The following is a 12,934-nucleotide window of genomic DNA, read 5'->3' as shown; positions in this document are numbered from 1 at the left end:
GAACTGTGAGCTCTCATCCCTCCTAAACCATGTGAATGCAGCACACCTGTAATTTCACAGCTGCCTGCAGTTGCCACAGTAATGCAAATGTTTGTGTTGGCTTCTCCATGAAATCTGGAAATAGCAGCAAAATGTGGCAGAGTTGCTTCTGCGTACCAAAATAAAAGTTACAAGCTTGTGAAAATGAATCATTGTGACTTAATGAAATCTGTGGCCTAAATGTGTGCTTGCTGAGAAAACTGAAGTTGGATGCCTCCTCTAAACAGAATGAAAGGGGAGACATGAATGAATAAATGAATAATCATTCATTTAAAATATTTATCATGGGGGCCGGGTGCGGTGGCTCACGCCTGTAATCCCAGCACTTTGGGAGGCCGAGGTGGGTGGATCACAAGGTCAGGAGATCGAGACCATCCTGGCTAACACAGTGAAACCCCGTCTCTACTAAAAATACAAAAAATTAGCCGGGCGTGGTGGCGGGCACTTGTAGTCCCAGCTACTCGGGAGGCTGAGGCAGGAGAATGGCGTGAACCTGGGAGGTGGAGGTTGCAGTGAGCCGAGATTGCACCATTGCACTCCAGCCTGGGCGACAGAGTGAGACTCCGTCTCAAAAACAAAAACAAAAAATAAATAAATAAAAAAATAAAATATTTATCATGGGTAGGAATCATGTTTTCTAAAATTCTGTGGGGATTTTCTACTGAAGGGACTTGGTAAATTTACAAGTATAATTAAGGATTAAAGGTGATGAGTCTTAACACGCAGACCATTTTATACACACCTGCCCCATATTCCCTCTCATCAGATGCCCATCCCTCTTTTGGAAATAGTAAAGAGCCTGGATCTGGACCCAGCTTTGCTGTTTCCCTGTGTAATCTTGGGTAGGTCACTGCACTTCAGTTTCCTCATCTGTAAAATGAGAATCATAATGATAGTGCTGAAGTCACTGTGCTGCTATAAGGAATTCAATAAGCTAATATTTTAAAAATATTTAGACTATGTATGGCAAATTCCTATATAAATGTTAGCTGCTGCAACTACTATTACTATTATTATCATAATTATCATCAGATTCTCCTGGTACATTCTTCCTCCTCCAGGATACCCTAAAGTTCCCTGCATCAGCAACACTGATGGGAATATTTTAAGGCCGGAGATATCCTCTTTAGAAAATGGTTAGAGTTATAGCATCTCCTTAACCACTGACCTGGATTAACATTTCGGATGGATTGGAAGTCACCTTGAAAGACAGAAAGTACAGGCTCTAAGAGGCTAGGATGGAAAATAAGGACAGTACATTAAATGGAGAAGAGAGTTTGTCTTGCAGCAAGGGGTACCACAAGGGGTTAACATGTCAGAGTCCTCTTACAGCCATGTTTCTCAACTAGAACTGATTTTGCCCCCCAGGCAATATTTGGCAACGGCTGAAGGCATGTTTGGTTGTCATAATTGGGAGACAGCTACCACTGGCACCTGGCAAGCAGAAGCCAGGGATACTGCTAAGCATTTAACAATGCACAGGACAGCCTCCCATAGCAAAGAATTATCCAGCTCAAACATCAATAGTACCAAAGTTTAAAAACCCAGTGTTAGGATAAACCTCGGAAAAACCTTGGTTCCAAAGGAGCTTCCACTTTAGGTTGCACATACCGTTGACTTCCAGGTACCCAAGAACTAATCTAGTTTCCAAAGGTAACTGATCTGCTTCTAAAATGATTTATGTAGGAGGCTACTCTGGTGATGCAGCAATGATTTATTACTAAGCACTCCCAGCTCCCAGAGACAGAGGCTGAGGAGCTGGCTTGGTCCCGAAGCACCCATACAGCTTTCATATTAGCACTGACCACGGGGTTATTACCTTCAATATTTTTAGTTCACTTATTGAAATGTCTATATATACTAGGCTCTGAGTATCTTTTTTTTTCTTTTATTTCAATGGGCTTTTGGGGAACAGGTGGTGTTTGGTTACATGAATAAATTCTTCAGCAGTGATTTCTGAGATTTTGGTGCACCTATCACTCAAGCAGTGTACACCGTACCCAATGTGTGGTCTTTTATGCCTCGCCACCCCCAACCATTCCCCCAAGTCCCCAAAGTCCAATGTATCATTCTTATTAGGCTCTGAGTCTTCTGAGATGGTTCTTCAAATTTAACCTGTCTAATACATGTCGAATATATTCTTTTCCTTTCCCTTCTAAACATGTTCCTGCCTTCGATCTCCCCCATCTCAGTACATGCCTTGGCCATCTTCTCCGTTTCTCAAGCCAGAAATCCAGTCAACATCCTCCGTGTCTTCTTCCCTACCCATTCCATAATCCACAGGCAGATCCTATTGATGCCACTCCTAAATTCATCTTGACAGTTTCCTCTTCCTTCTACTGCCACTGCCCTTGCCTGACCACTGTAAACAACTTTCTGAATAGCCTCCCCATTTTTAGTCTTGACAATTTCTAATTAATTCTCCACATAATGGTCTGAGTAATTATTTTAAAAATAATAATTAAAGCTATCACTCTTGACCTCCTTTGGTGGTATCCCACTAATGCTTCCAATAAAATCCAAGCCCTTTGCCATGGACTGAAAAAGGCTTATATCAGGACTACTCAGAGTGGTCCCCAGACCTGCAGCATCACCTGGAACTTGTTAGAAATGCAAATTCTCAGGCTCCACCCCAAACTTACTGGATCAGAAACTCTGGGAGTGAGGCAGCAATCTGTGTTTTCACAAGCTCTCGGGGGAGTTGGGATACATGCTCGAGGCTGAGAACCACTGCTTTATGTGCTCTGCCTCCTGCCTATCTACCTGCGACCCCACCATTTCATTCCACTCCTCTTTCTGATTACACTGCAGCCAAATGGGCTTCTTTCCAATTTCTTGAACATGCCGAGAGCTCTTCTACTTCAGGTCCTGGCATGCACTGTTCTCACTGCTAGGATACTTTTCCCATCTCTCTTGCGATGCCTCCTCTGACCATCTTTTCTAATGTAGCTTTCTGACCCACCCTCGATTCTTTGTGGCTACAATCATGGTTTTCTTCACAGCACTCCCCATCATTAGTTGTAATCTGTGTTTATTTTCTGGCTTACTTATTATTATCTGGTTCTTTCACTAGTCCATTAGCTCCCTGAGGCCAGGGCCCAGTCTGTTTTATTCATTAATGTATATGCTATGGAAACCACAGTGCTTGGTACACAGTAGTAAATAAATTAAAGGCCTGAATGAATTAGCACTTTTAAGTCACTTTTAGTCTAGTGCAGAAAGAGAAAATACGTGGCATACAGCCCCCACTTACAGCCTGGACCGAGACCCAGGAGACATCACCACTTCATCCCCAGTCTTTCCCTCTTAATCTTGGATATGGCCTCTGAATTTTTCACAACCCTCCACTCTAAGCATCTGCTAAAAAAAATTAAAAATAGGCCGGGCGCGGTGGCTCACGCTTGTAATCCCAGCACTTTGGGAGGCCGAGGCGGGCGGATCACGAGGTCAGGAGATCGAGACCACGGTGAAACCCCGTCTCTACTAAAAATACAAAAAAAAAATTAGCCGGGCGTGGTGGCGGGCGCCTGTAGTCCCAGCTACTCGGAGAGGCTGAGGCAGGAGAATGGCATGAACCCAGGAGGCGGAGCTTGCAGTGAGCCGAGATTGCGCCACTGCACTCCAGCCTGGGCGACAGAGCGAGACTCCGTCTCAAAAAAAAAAAAAAAAAAAAATTAAAAATAAAAATAAAATAAAATAAAAGTTGTTACTTGGAATGAAAGTAGAAGTACACCAATTTCCTAAATCATATTTTAATAGTTGCATATATATATAAAACATATACATGTGTATATATATATTTGAGATGGAGTCTCACTATGTCACCCAGGCTGGAGTGCACTGGTGTGATCTTGGCTCGCAGCAACCTCTGCCTACCTCCGCCTCCCAAGTTCAAGTGATTCTCTTGCCTCAGCCTCCTGAGTAGCTGGGATCACAGGCGTATGCCACCACGCCTGGCTAATTATATATATTTTTGACACTGAGTCTCACTCTGTGGCACAGGCTGGAGTGCAGTGGGCGATCTCCGCTCACTGCCTCCTCTGGGATTACAGGCACCCGCCACAACTGTGGCTAATTTTTGTATTTTTAGTAGAGACGGGGTTTTGCCATGTTGGCCAGGTTGGTCATGAACTCCAGGCCTCAAGTGATCCTTCCCACTCAGCCTCCCAAAGTGCTGGGATTATAGGTATGAGCCACCATGCCCGGCCAATTTGCTAATATTATTTATGTACCAGACACTGCTAACATTTCATAAGCTTTAGTTCCCACAGGGTAACTGGCAGAAAGGTAATCTGAAGCCAGGCTGTCTGATCACAGAGCCTGCAATCAGGGCAAAATCCTTTCACCATAGTGAGAATATAGGTATTGGAGTTCAGCAGTGAGAGACTAAGGGCGGAGAACTTAACCCAGTTGAAGGAGTCAGAGGGTGCAATGGACTGAATGTTTGAGTCCCCCCAAAATTTGTGTGTTGAAATCCTAACCCCCAAGATGATATTAGGAGGTAGAACCTTTGAGTGGTGATCAGGTCATGAGAGCAGAGCCCTCACGAACGGGATTATTACCCTTATAAAAGACAAGCCCCAGAGAGCTTCCTCCCCACTTCCACCACCTGAGGACACAGTGAGAAGCTGGCAGTCTACACCAGAACCTGACCATGCTGGCATCCTGATCTTGGCTTTTCCAGCCTCCAGAACTGTGAGAAACTGTGTTTACAAGTTAGTCTACAGCATTTTCTTATAGCAGCCTGAATGGAATAAATCAGCAAAGATCCTGGAGGAGTTCTGAAGTTTGAGTTAGTCGGGCAGAGAAGTAGAGAAGCAAAGGCATGAACCCTTTACTCACACCTACTCTTTTCTGAAATGAGGTCTTGGGAAGAAGAGAGCTTTGGTTAAATGTACCACATTCACAGGATGGTGTTTGGCTGAGCACATCCTATTCAGAGGCGACTGCCTACCTCTCACCTCAGCAAATTCTTCAGTAATAATCTTTTTAAAATATTGGCAGCATATCTGATCTTGGTGAAGTTTATTCATATAAATGAATGGTTGGGTGTGGTGGGTAAAGCTTAAAAGGCCCCTAGGGGAAGGGAGCAGAGCTTTTTAAGTTATTTTTGTGTCCTGGATAAACTGATTCACCTCTCTTGGGTCAAGAATCCCATCATGTAATGAGTTATGTTATGGTTGGAAGTGTGCTATTCATGTGCAAAATGTGATGCTGAAAACGTTTGGAAACCACAGACATAAATTATTAAACTATTTTAATGAAAGTTAAGTGTTTACACTAAATATCGTCTCTGAGTGTGATCCAAAAAAAATACAAATCATTCTCAATTGACTTGCAATAAAGAGAAATCTGCGTGGAGCTGGAATTTATAGCACAGGCTGCACTTCCATAGCAACCAACTGATGTCACATACGGAACTCAGACTTTCCTGAGGGGCCCAGGATTCAGCTTGGAGGTATCATATGTTTAGTTAAGCGTAAAAGTGACTTCAAATTTAGAGAATGCTTTTCTTCAAAGAGATTAATTTTACTTAATTTGATTTTGAGAGGAAGTGCTTAAAGCAAATAAGATGATTCTGCTCCAATATTTTAACCAGAAATAGATGTAGAAATCTCATATAATTCACAAAATTGAGCTTGACATGATGCCATGCCTCTATAAGTCTCTATGGAAAAAATACAGAATTCTCAATGCAGAGGAGAGATAATTTCATATCAGATTCAATGCCTTTCTATAAGAGTTCCTGAAAGTACTATCCCCAGATAAGCAGCATCAGAATCTCCTCAGAGGCTTGCTAAAAATCCAAATTTGGGTCTCACCCAGAACTACTGAATCAATCTTTGAGGGCAGGGCTCCAGAATCTAAGATTTTAATACATTTTCTAGAGGATTCTTACTTAGAACAATTTTCTGGTGGACTTCAAATAAAGAAACAAGATTTCTTTATCATATGTGGGAACAGGTAATTCTCGAACATCACTGAAGCTTAATGAGAAATAACTGCATAGCAGGCCCCTAGGTTGTAAGAGTATCCTATAATGCAAAGAGAACATTTAAAACATCTGCAAATATTTGGAGGAAAGCAAAATGGTATACCGTGGTAGGACTAGACTTCTGGGTTTCAAAATCCAGGAAATTTTAAAAACTGGGCAAGGGGATCAACATAAAGTTGCCTACATTTATTTTGCCAAATGGGCACTTAAAAACTCCTAACTCTCACTCGTTTCATAAAAGGGCATTTTTGCACCACAAAAGAAAAAAAACAAGAAAGCTATAATCCCAGAATAAAAGACAATCCTTTACATAACAATTGTAGGAATAAAGACGAGCCATTTGATGTGCTGTCCCATTCATTTTCATGAATGGAGCTCTGATACTTGGGAAGCTCTCAGGTAGTGGAGAGACCAGTGTTTTGGAAAGACAAAAAAGTCAATTCTAAGCTCTGCCTCTTGCTAGCTGTGTGATTTGGGCATCACTTACATAACCAATTGGTCTTGGTTTCCTTATCTGTAAAATAAAGATAACCGTCATCATGACTGTTAATGACCTTACATGGATTAATCATACAGAAGGGACTCAAAAAATGTCCACATTCCCTGGTTTTGTCTTCTATGGATTTACAATCTACAAAGACCCTTGTTGGACTTGAGACAGACTTGAGACAAAGCGTTGCTTGAGATAAAAAGGAGGAAAAGTGGCTGATTAACTGTCCCTAGCATTTTATTTTTAGCTTCTTTTCTCTTGCTGTAGATTCTGACGGAGTTTCACATTAGACAGATTCTTAATACCTGGCTATTACTGACTATCTGAAATAGCAGTTCTACACCTTGTTTGTCACAAAATGCACAGGGTACAAGTAAATCCCTGCTATATGTGTTTAAAATGCTGTCTAGGTCAGTTCTGCTTTTTCTGTTATGCCTATTTATGAAGAAGTTATTTCCCCAAAGTAAATATAGGCCAGATGATTATTTGTAGAGGGCACAAAAATAACTTAAAAAGCTTGTTCGTATAGGGTGCAGAGAAGTGTGTGATTATTTATATAGGGTGCAGGGAAGTGTGTGTGTGTGTGAGAGACAGAGAGAGAGGGAGAGAGAGGAGGAAGTGGAGGACGAGGAGGTAGTTGCTCTGTTGTGCAACTCGAAGGACACCATCGATACTGTATTCTATGTGAACGATGTCCCATTGTTAATTGTGTTCCCAAGGGGTTGTGCAAAATGGTAGATCTGGGTGGCGGAAGGCATATAGATAAATATTATTCTACAAACAGAGCTCACACATGGCCCTGCAAGGAATTTAAGAAAATAACTTCATAGCTAACATTTTTTGAGTGCTTACGTGTCAAGCACTGTGCTAAGCAGTGTACACGCTTGGCCACATTTTATTCCTCACAACAAACCTTCAATTATTATCCCCACTTTCCAGATGAAGAAACCAAGTCTTAAGCAAACACTTGCTTAAGATCACCTAGCTGATTAATGGCAGATGCAGGATTTGAATCCAGATCTGAGGAAATCCAGAGTCTAAACTCCATATCATTTTGCTAAACCACTCCTCCACGTAAAAAAATAAAAATAAAGATAAGATAGAGAAGAGAGATCTTGTTGAACACTCATGAGTGTTCAGGGAGGGTTGTTTTCACTTCTTTTCCTCCTCTTAAAAGGTAGATGACCAGCTTTGGCTCATATTCTAACTCTGTGAAGGTAGCAGGCAAAAGTTTTGTGGAATAACTCATTAATCAATCCCTACAGCAATCACATCTCTGTTTTACTGGTGCAGGGGGCTCTCAGTGTTTGAGGTTCTTTCAGCATAAGTTGGTCATTGTATTTCCTAAAGGAATGACCTCCCTTCTTCAAGAGGTAATCACACATGCCCTTCTGAACTGGACAGAAAGCGGTAGCCAAATATCCTGTCGTCAAGCCTCCTTCAAGATAACTCTGGTGAGTAGTTATTTTGGAAGTGGCTCTAATCTGTCATGTTACACGGCTTTGCTAAGACTCACTTTATTAGCTACCACCAAGAGCTAATAAAACATGTCAGGAAGTCTCTGTAAGCTGTAAAAACATTTTCAAAGGTCACTGCCAACACTCTGGACTTCAATGACTATTTGAAGGAAAAGAAAACAAAAGCAGCGGCCTAGAGTTCCAAAACACAGAACTACCAAAAGAAGCAATCCCAAATGATCTATAAAGCCTGACAAACCCACATGATACCAGCCACTGGATAAACTGTGTCCAGAAGGAGCCTTGAAGAAAAGGTACAAAAGCCACAAAATGCCAGTGGGCAGGCAGCGAATTTAGATTTAGTGTATAGGAACCTGACAGTCACACCTACTTATGCTTCCAGCACCCACAATAGAGTCCTTTATAAACAAAGGAGTAGGTGGCAGAGAAGTAATTAACTTTAGATTAACCACAGCATAGCAGGCATTCTTCTTAACTGACTTTTTTTTTCTATTGTAAAAGTAAACATACTTTTTAATAAAAATTAGTAAAACATAGAAAAGGAGAAAATCATGTTATCTTAAAAGCTGGGAGTGTAGTTTGATGCCCACTGTATATTTCATGTATTGAGAGTCATGCTTTGACAGTGAGATGTCTCAAGACAAGTGGCTGTGAGCCAGCAGCTCTATTAGATTGAAAATATTATATTAATCACTGAGATTTCCATTCACTGCTGATGAGAGGTCCAGGCACAGAAGAGACAATAGCATTCTTATCTTGGCTTAGGATAAAAAATTTAGACATGAAATCTGTACTTTGTTTGGGGGTGGAGAAAAGGTCATCTGTGGAGTCATTAAGTCGGGATGTCTTGTTGTAGAAGCATCAAAAGACCGCTGAAGGCAGGAGATATTGGTCAAAGGGTACAAAGTTTCAGTTAGGAGGAAAAAGTTCTGAAGATCTATTATACACTGTGTTGCATATAGTTAATGCATATACTCTATTGCGTACTTGAAAAGTGCTAAGAGACTAGATTGTAAATGTTCTCACCACAAAAAATGATATGAGTTGATTAGTGTTCATTAGCTTGTTTTAATCATTCCACGATGTATACATATATCAAAGCAACATGTTATACACCATAAATATATATAATTTTTATTTGCCAATTAAATAATACATAGATTTTTTTTTTTTAAAAAGACTGTTGATAGGTTGGTATGCCCCAGACAGAGAGAGGCAGGTTCTATCCTGCTTTGGAACAGTTGCTAGCCTGCTCACTGATTGTGTATGGCTGTTTTTAATAATTTATTGCAGGCGTCAATAGGGAGTGAATGTGATTCAATCCTTAAATACTTCAATGCTCCGTGATCTAGTCAATAATAGGAGATACCATACGGGTGAGTTGTCCCTTCCTTTGTGTTACTTTTTTCTTTTTCGTCCTCTATCTGCTAAGAAAGGCAACATAGAACGGTAGCAAGAGCCCAGGTCCTGGAGCCAAGCTGACCAGGGCTGAGTCAGGCTCAGCCTGATTTGCTTTCTAACTTTAGGCTTATTCTGTTGCTCCTCAGCTGCATCTACACAATGGAGGTAACAATAGGACTAGTTCAAGGAGCACTTGCAGGATTAAATGAGACATGCTTTGAAAGCACTCAGCAAGCAGCTTGGCATGTACACAACATTCAAAAAGTGAGGAAATCACAATTATTGTGTTGCTGGCTGGGCGCTTTGAGGACAGGGGTTATGTTACCTTTTTTGGATACTGAACACTTAAGGTGGGGGTGTGGGGGAGGGCTCTAAAAATGCTCAAGAATAAATGAATTTGGTTAAATTTATTTCAGGTACCTTTCCTGATACACTTTCCCTACATGTATCTTTTTCCTTCTCCAAAATAGTAAACCACATTTTCTTTTGCTTCAAACAGATGTATCATTGACAGTAGGTTGAGGCAATTCTCTTATTTTTTTGTTCAAGAAAGATTTATATTTCTTGCATTATTTTTTATATTCATCAGCCCTTTTCCCCCTTCTCTATTCATAGCTTTTGTCCCTGGGGAACTGCTCCCTCAGTCACTGGGGCTCTGGCAAGTTTGCCAATCGGTTATGCCCAAGCCGACTCCTATCCACCCCAATTCACACACACCAGAATCATTTAATGACTTGTGCAAGGCCAAACACCAAATCGAGTACAAACTAGAATACAATCTCCTGATATTTGGTAAGATGCTTTCATCATCTTTTTGAGCAGCTTTTAAGGAAATAATATTTTGGGCCCATTCCAAGCAAATTTTCTTTGTGTAGTGGAAAAGGCCTTTGTCATAGGACAGTAACATCTACAAGACAGTCCTTCTTCTTTGTTCAACAGAAGCTGGGGAAGAGGGAAAATGCAGGAAGAAGGATAGAGCTGTTCAAGACAAATGCCTCATACTATTTCTTCTACACGGAGGTGCAGAGATTCTCCATAACTCAATCATTCCAAGTCATGTGGCAGGCCTAAGATGAGACACTATGATTATGAGTTTTACAGAAATGGCAAAGAGAAAAAAAAAAAAAAAAGATCATCAAGATTGCTATCTTAACAGCCCCTTTTAATATAAGGCTTTTCGTCTGTTGAACCACAGCATAGAGTTAATACATAGAAAACAACTCTCAAATAAATGCAAATCAATAGGCTCTCCACTGATTAGTATATAAAATAATACATTACAGGGGAATAAACCAATAATGCCTCTATTTCTTGAAGTGTTCACTAATTCTGAGTAATTACCTCCTCCAATGGCTCTAATAAGTGCAAATCTGTGAAATTTGACATCTTTTTCCTTATTTAAATACCATTCTTTTCGTTTATAGAACCCTCAGAAGATTCTAGTAATAACAGAAGTTCCCTCCCATGAATTGCTTTCATGACTAAATATTTTATAATTCATAGTATACTAATCCTTTATGTGCAAATAAATCCTTCCAAAGTACTTGATAGTTTGTGGAATTAACTTGCTCTTTTAGATCAGCTGAACCAATTTCTCTGCAAGTACCCTTTAGATCAGGGTTTCTTAACCTCACACAATCCACATTTGGGGCCAAATAATCGTTGGTTGTGAGAGATTGTCCTGTACATTGCAGGGTGTTTAGTAGTATCTACTCGTTAGATGCCAGGGGCACCTTACCAAATGTGACAACCAAAAAATGTCTCTAGACATTGCCACATGTCTTCAAATCCCTCCCAGTTGAGAACCTGTGTTAGGCCACTGATAAATTATTTACCCAAGTCTCCCCTCTTTTGATAGAGGATCCAAAGATAAATTTATGGCATGCCTTCTCCAGGAATCCCAGATCACCATTCTGGGTTACCTGAGTAGAAATTAAAGCAAATTTACCTTTAATCACACAGCAGCCCAGGGAGGAGCTCATGTGTTGTTATCTTCATTTCATTGTTGAGAAACAGAATCCAATGTCACACAGTGGGACAGAGATGTCTCCTGAAATGTACCCCTCCTCCCAGTCTGGGCAGAAGGATTGTCATCTCACTTACTGCCTTCTTCCCTTCAGGATATAACATTTGCTCTGGAGGATTTTGTAGCTCAGAGCAAGAACTAACCAACAGCAACTATCTCCTTGATAATTTAGGGCAAGTTATCTAATCTCCTAGGGTCTTCATGGTTTTCTTTTTTTAGTTATAAAAATGAAGATAATAATTCCTACCTGTAAGGTTGTTACTCAGAATTGAAGAACACAGTAGACATAAAGCATTTGACACAGTGTCTAATACAGAGCAGGTGTGCACAATAAACATTGGGTCTTTCATTCCCTCTTCAGGGAGAATCTCAAACCAGGGTCACTACATGAGCTAATTTGGAAGTCATGATTGAGACTTAAAGAGCTGAGTAGAAAAGCAAGCAGTGCATGTACCACCTGCTAGAGACTGGATGAGTGCGGAACCCATGGCACTGATGGGTTGCAGAAAGCATTGTGACGCAGAAATACTGAATATGTAATACCACCAAGTATTTCTATAAATACTTACATATAATTAAATACTGTGATACCTTTTAAAAGTCACGTAGAAGCTGAATTAACTAAGAGAGATACCAGGGACTGTTGTGACAAATTACTCAAAAGGTATATACAATTTCTGTCACCTTCACCTCGGCATCCCCATGTCTAGTTGCCAGTAGGCTGAAACTATATGCAATTGCTGATGGGTGGCTACTTTTTTTTATCTGCGAAATGGCAATTTTTTAGCAGTCAACCTGAGTTCTGGGGGCGGGGGGAGGGGGCGGGAAACAGACTCTTTCAAATATTTAAAATATTAAGTCCCCAAGTGGAGGTCAAATAAATTATTCTTAGTTAAGTGAGGAAAACTCTGAGGAAACGAAACCCACATGAGATCTACTATTATTATGCATGAATGACATTCCATTCTTCCCTCTCTCTCTCTTTCATAAACTCAAGATGCAAATGTATAGAGCTCTCAAAATACCCTCCAGCAAAAGAGGCAGGTGCCTTATCCCACTTCCCAGTGGGGCTCTGAATTAATCATAGGAGGAAGGCATGCCTCATCTGAAACTGCAAATAGGCTATTAAATAAAATAGATGGCATACCTATGCCACACTGGGCAGTACAAGAGAGGAGATGACGAAGCACACAAGGGCAGGTGGAAATGCAAAAGCCAAATTTCAGACCATTATGGCTTTGGGGCTAGTGAGCATCCTGTACTCAGCTCATTCCCACCTGGTTGCCTTGTTAGGGAACAGAAAGCACTGGGGAGAAGGTTAGAGCTCCAGGAACTTGGCTGAGAGGCACGTTGCTGAATGACTGTTTTAGAGTATTTCAGACACCCAGGTGGACCTTCACTGATGCGGTCTGGAGACCCTTCCATTAATACAAATCTTGAAAACTATCTTGTGCACGTCTCTGAACCCATCCGCTAATCTGAAGGACAGAGTGATATAAACTCCC

The 12,934-nt window shown here is 40.9% G+C and overlaps 1 protein-coding gene and 1 long non-coding RNA gene across 3 annotated transcripts in view; one reads left to right on the top strand and one right to left on the bottom strand.

Moving 5' to 3' along the window:
* Positions 1-12,934, bottom strand: part of MOB3B (MOB kinase activator 3B) — a 201,697-nt gene that overhangs the window by 55,884 nt on the left and 132,879 nt on the right. The window lies entirely within an intron of this gene.
* LOC131384381 (uncharacterized) lies at positions 7,834-10,470 on the top strand. The gene is made up of 3 exons (XR_009215182.1): positions 7,834-7,978; positions 9,296-9,378; positions 10,343-10,470. It is a non-coding gene; the product is annotated as an uncharacterized LOC131384381 (long non-coding RNA).

Source organism: Hylobates moloch, unplaced genomic scaffold (assembly GCF_009828535.3).
Source record: "Hylobates moloch isolate HMO894 unplaced genomic scaffold, HMol_V3 SCAFFOLD_10, whole genome shotgun sequence".
NCBI lineage: Eukaryota > Metazoa > Chordata > Mammalia > Primates > Hylobatidae > Hylobates > Hylobates moloch.
The sequence above is the reverse complement of the archived record's forward strand: the minus strand, read 5'-3'. Positions and strand labels throughout refer to the sequence as shown.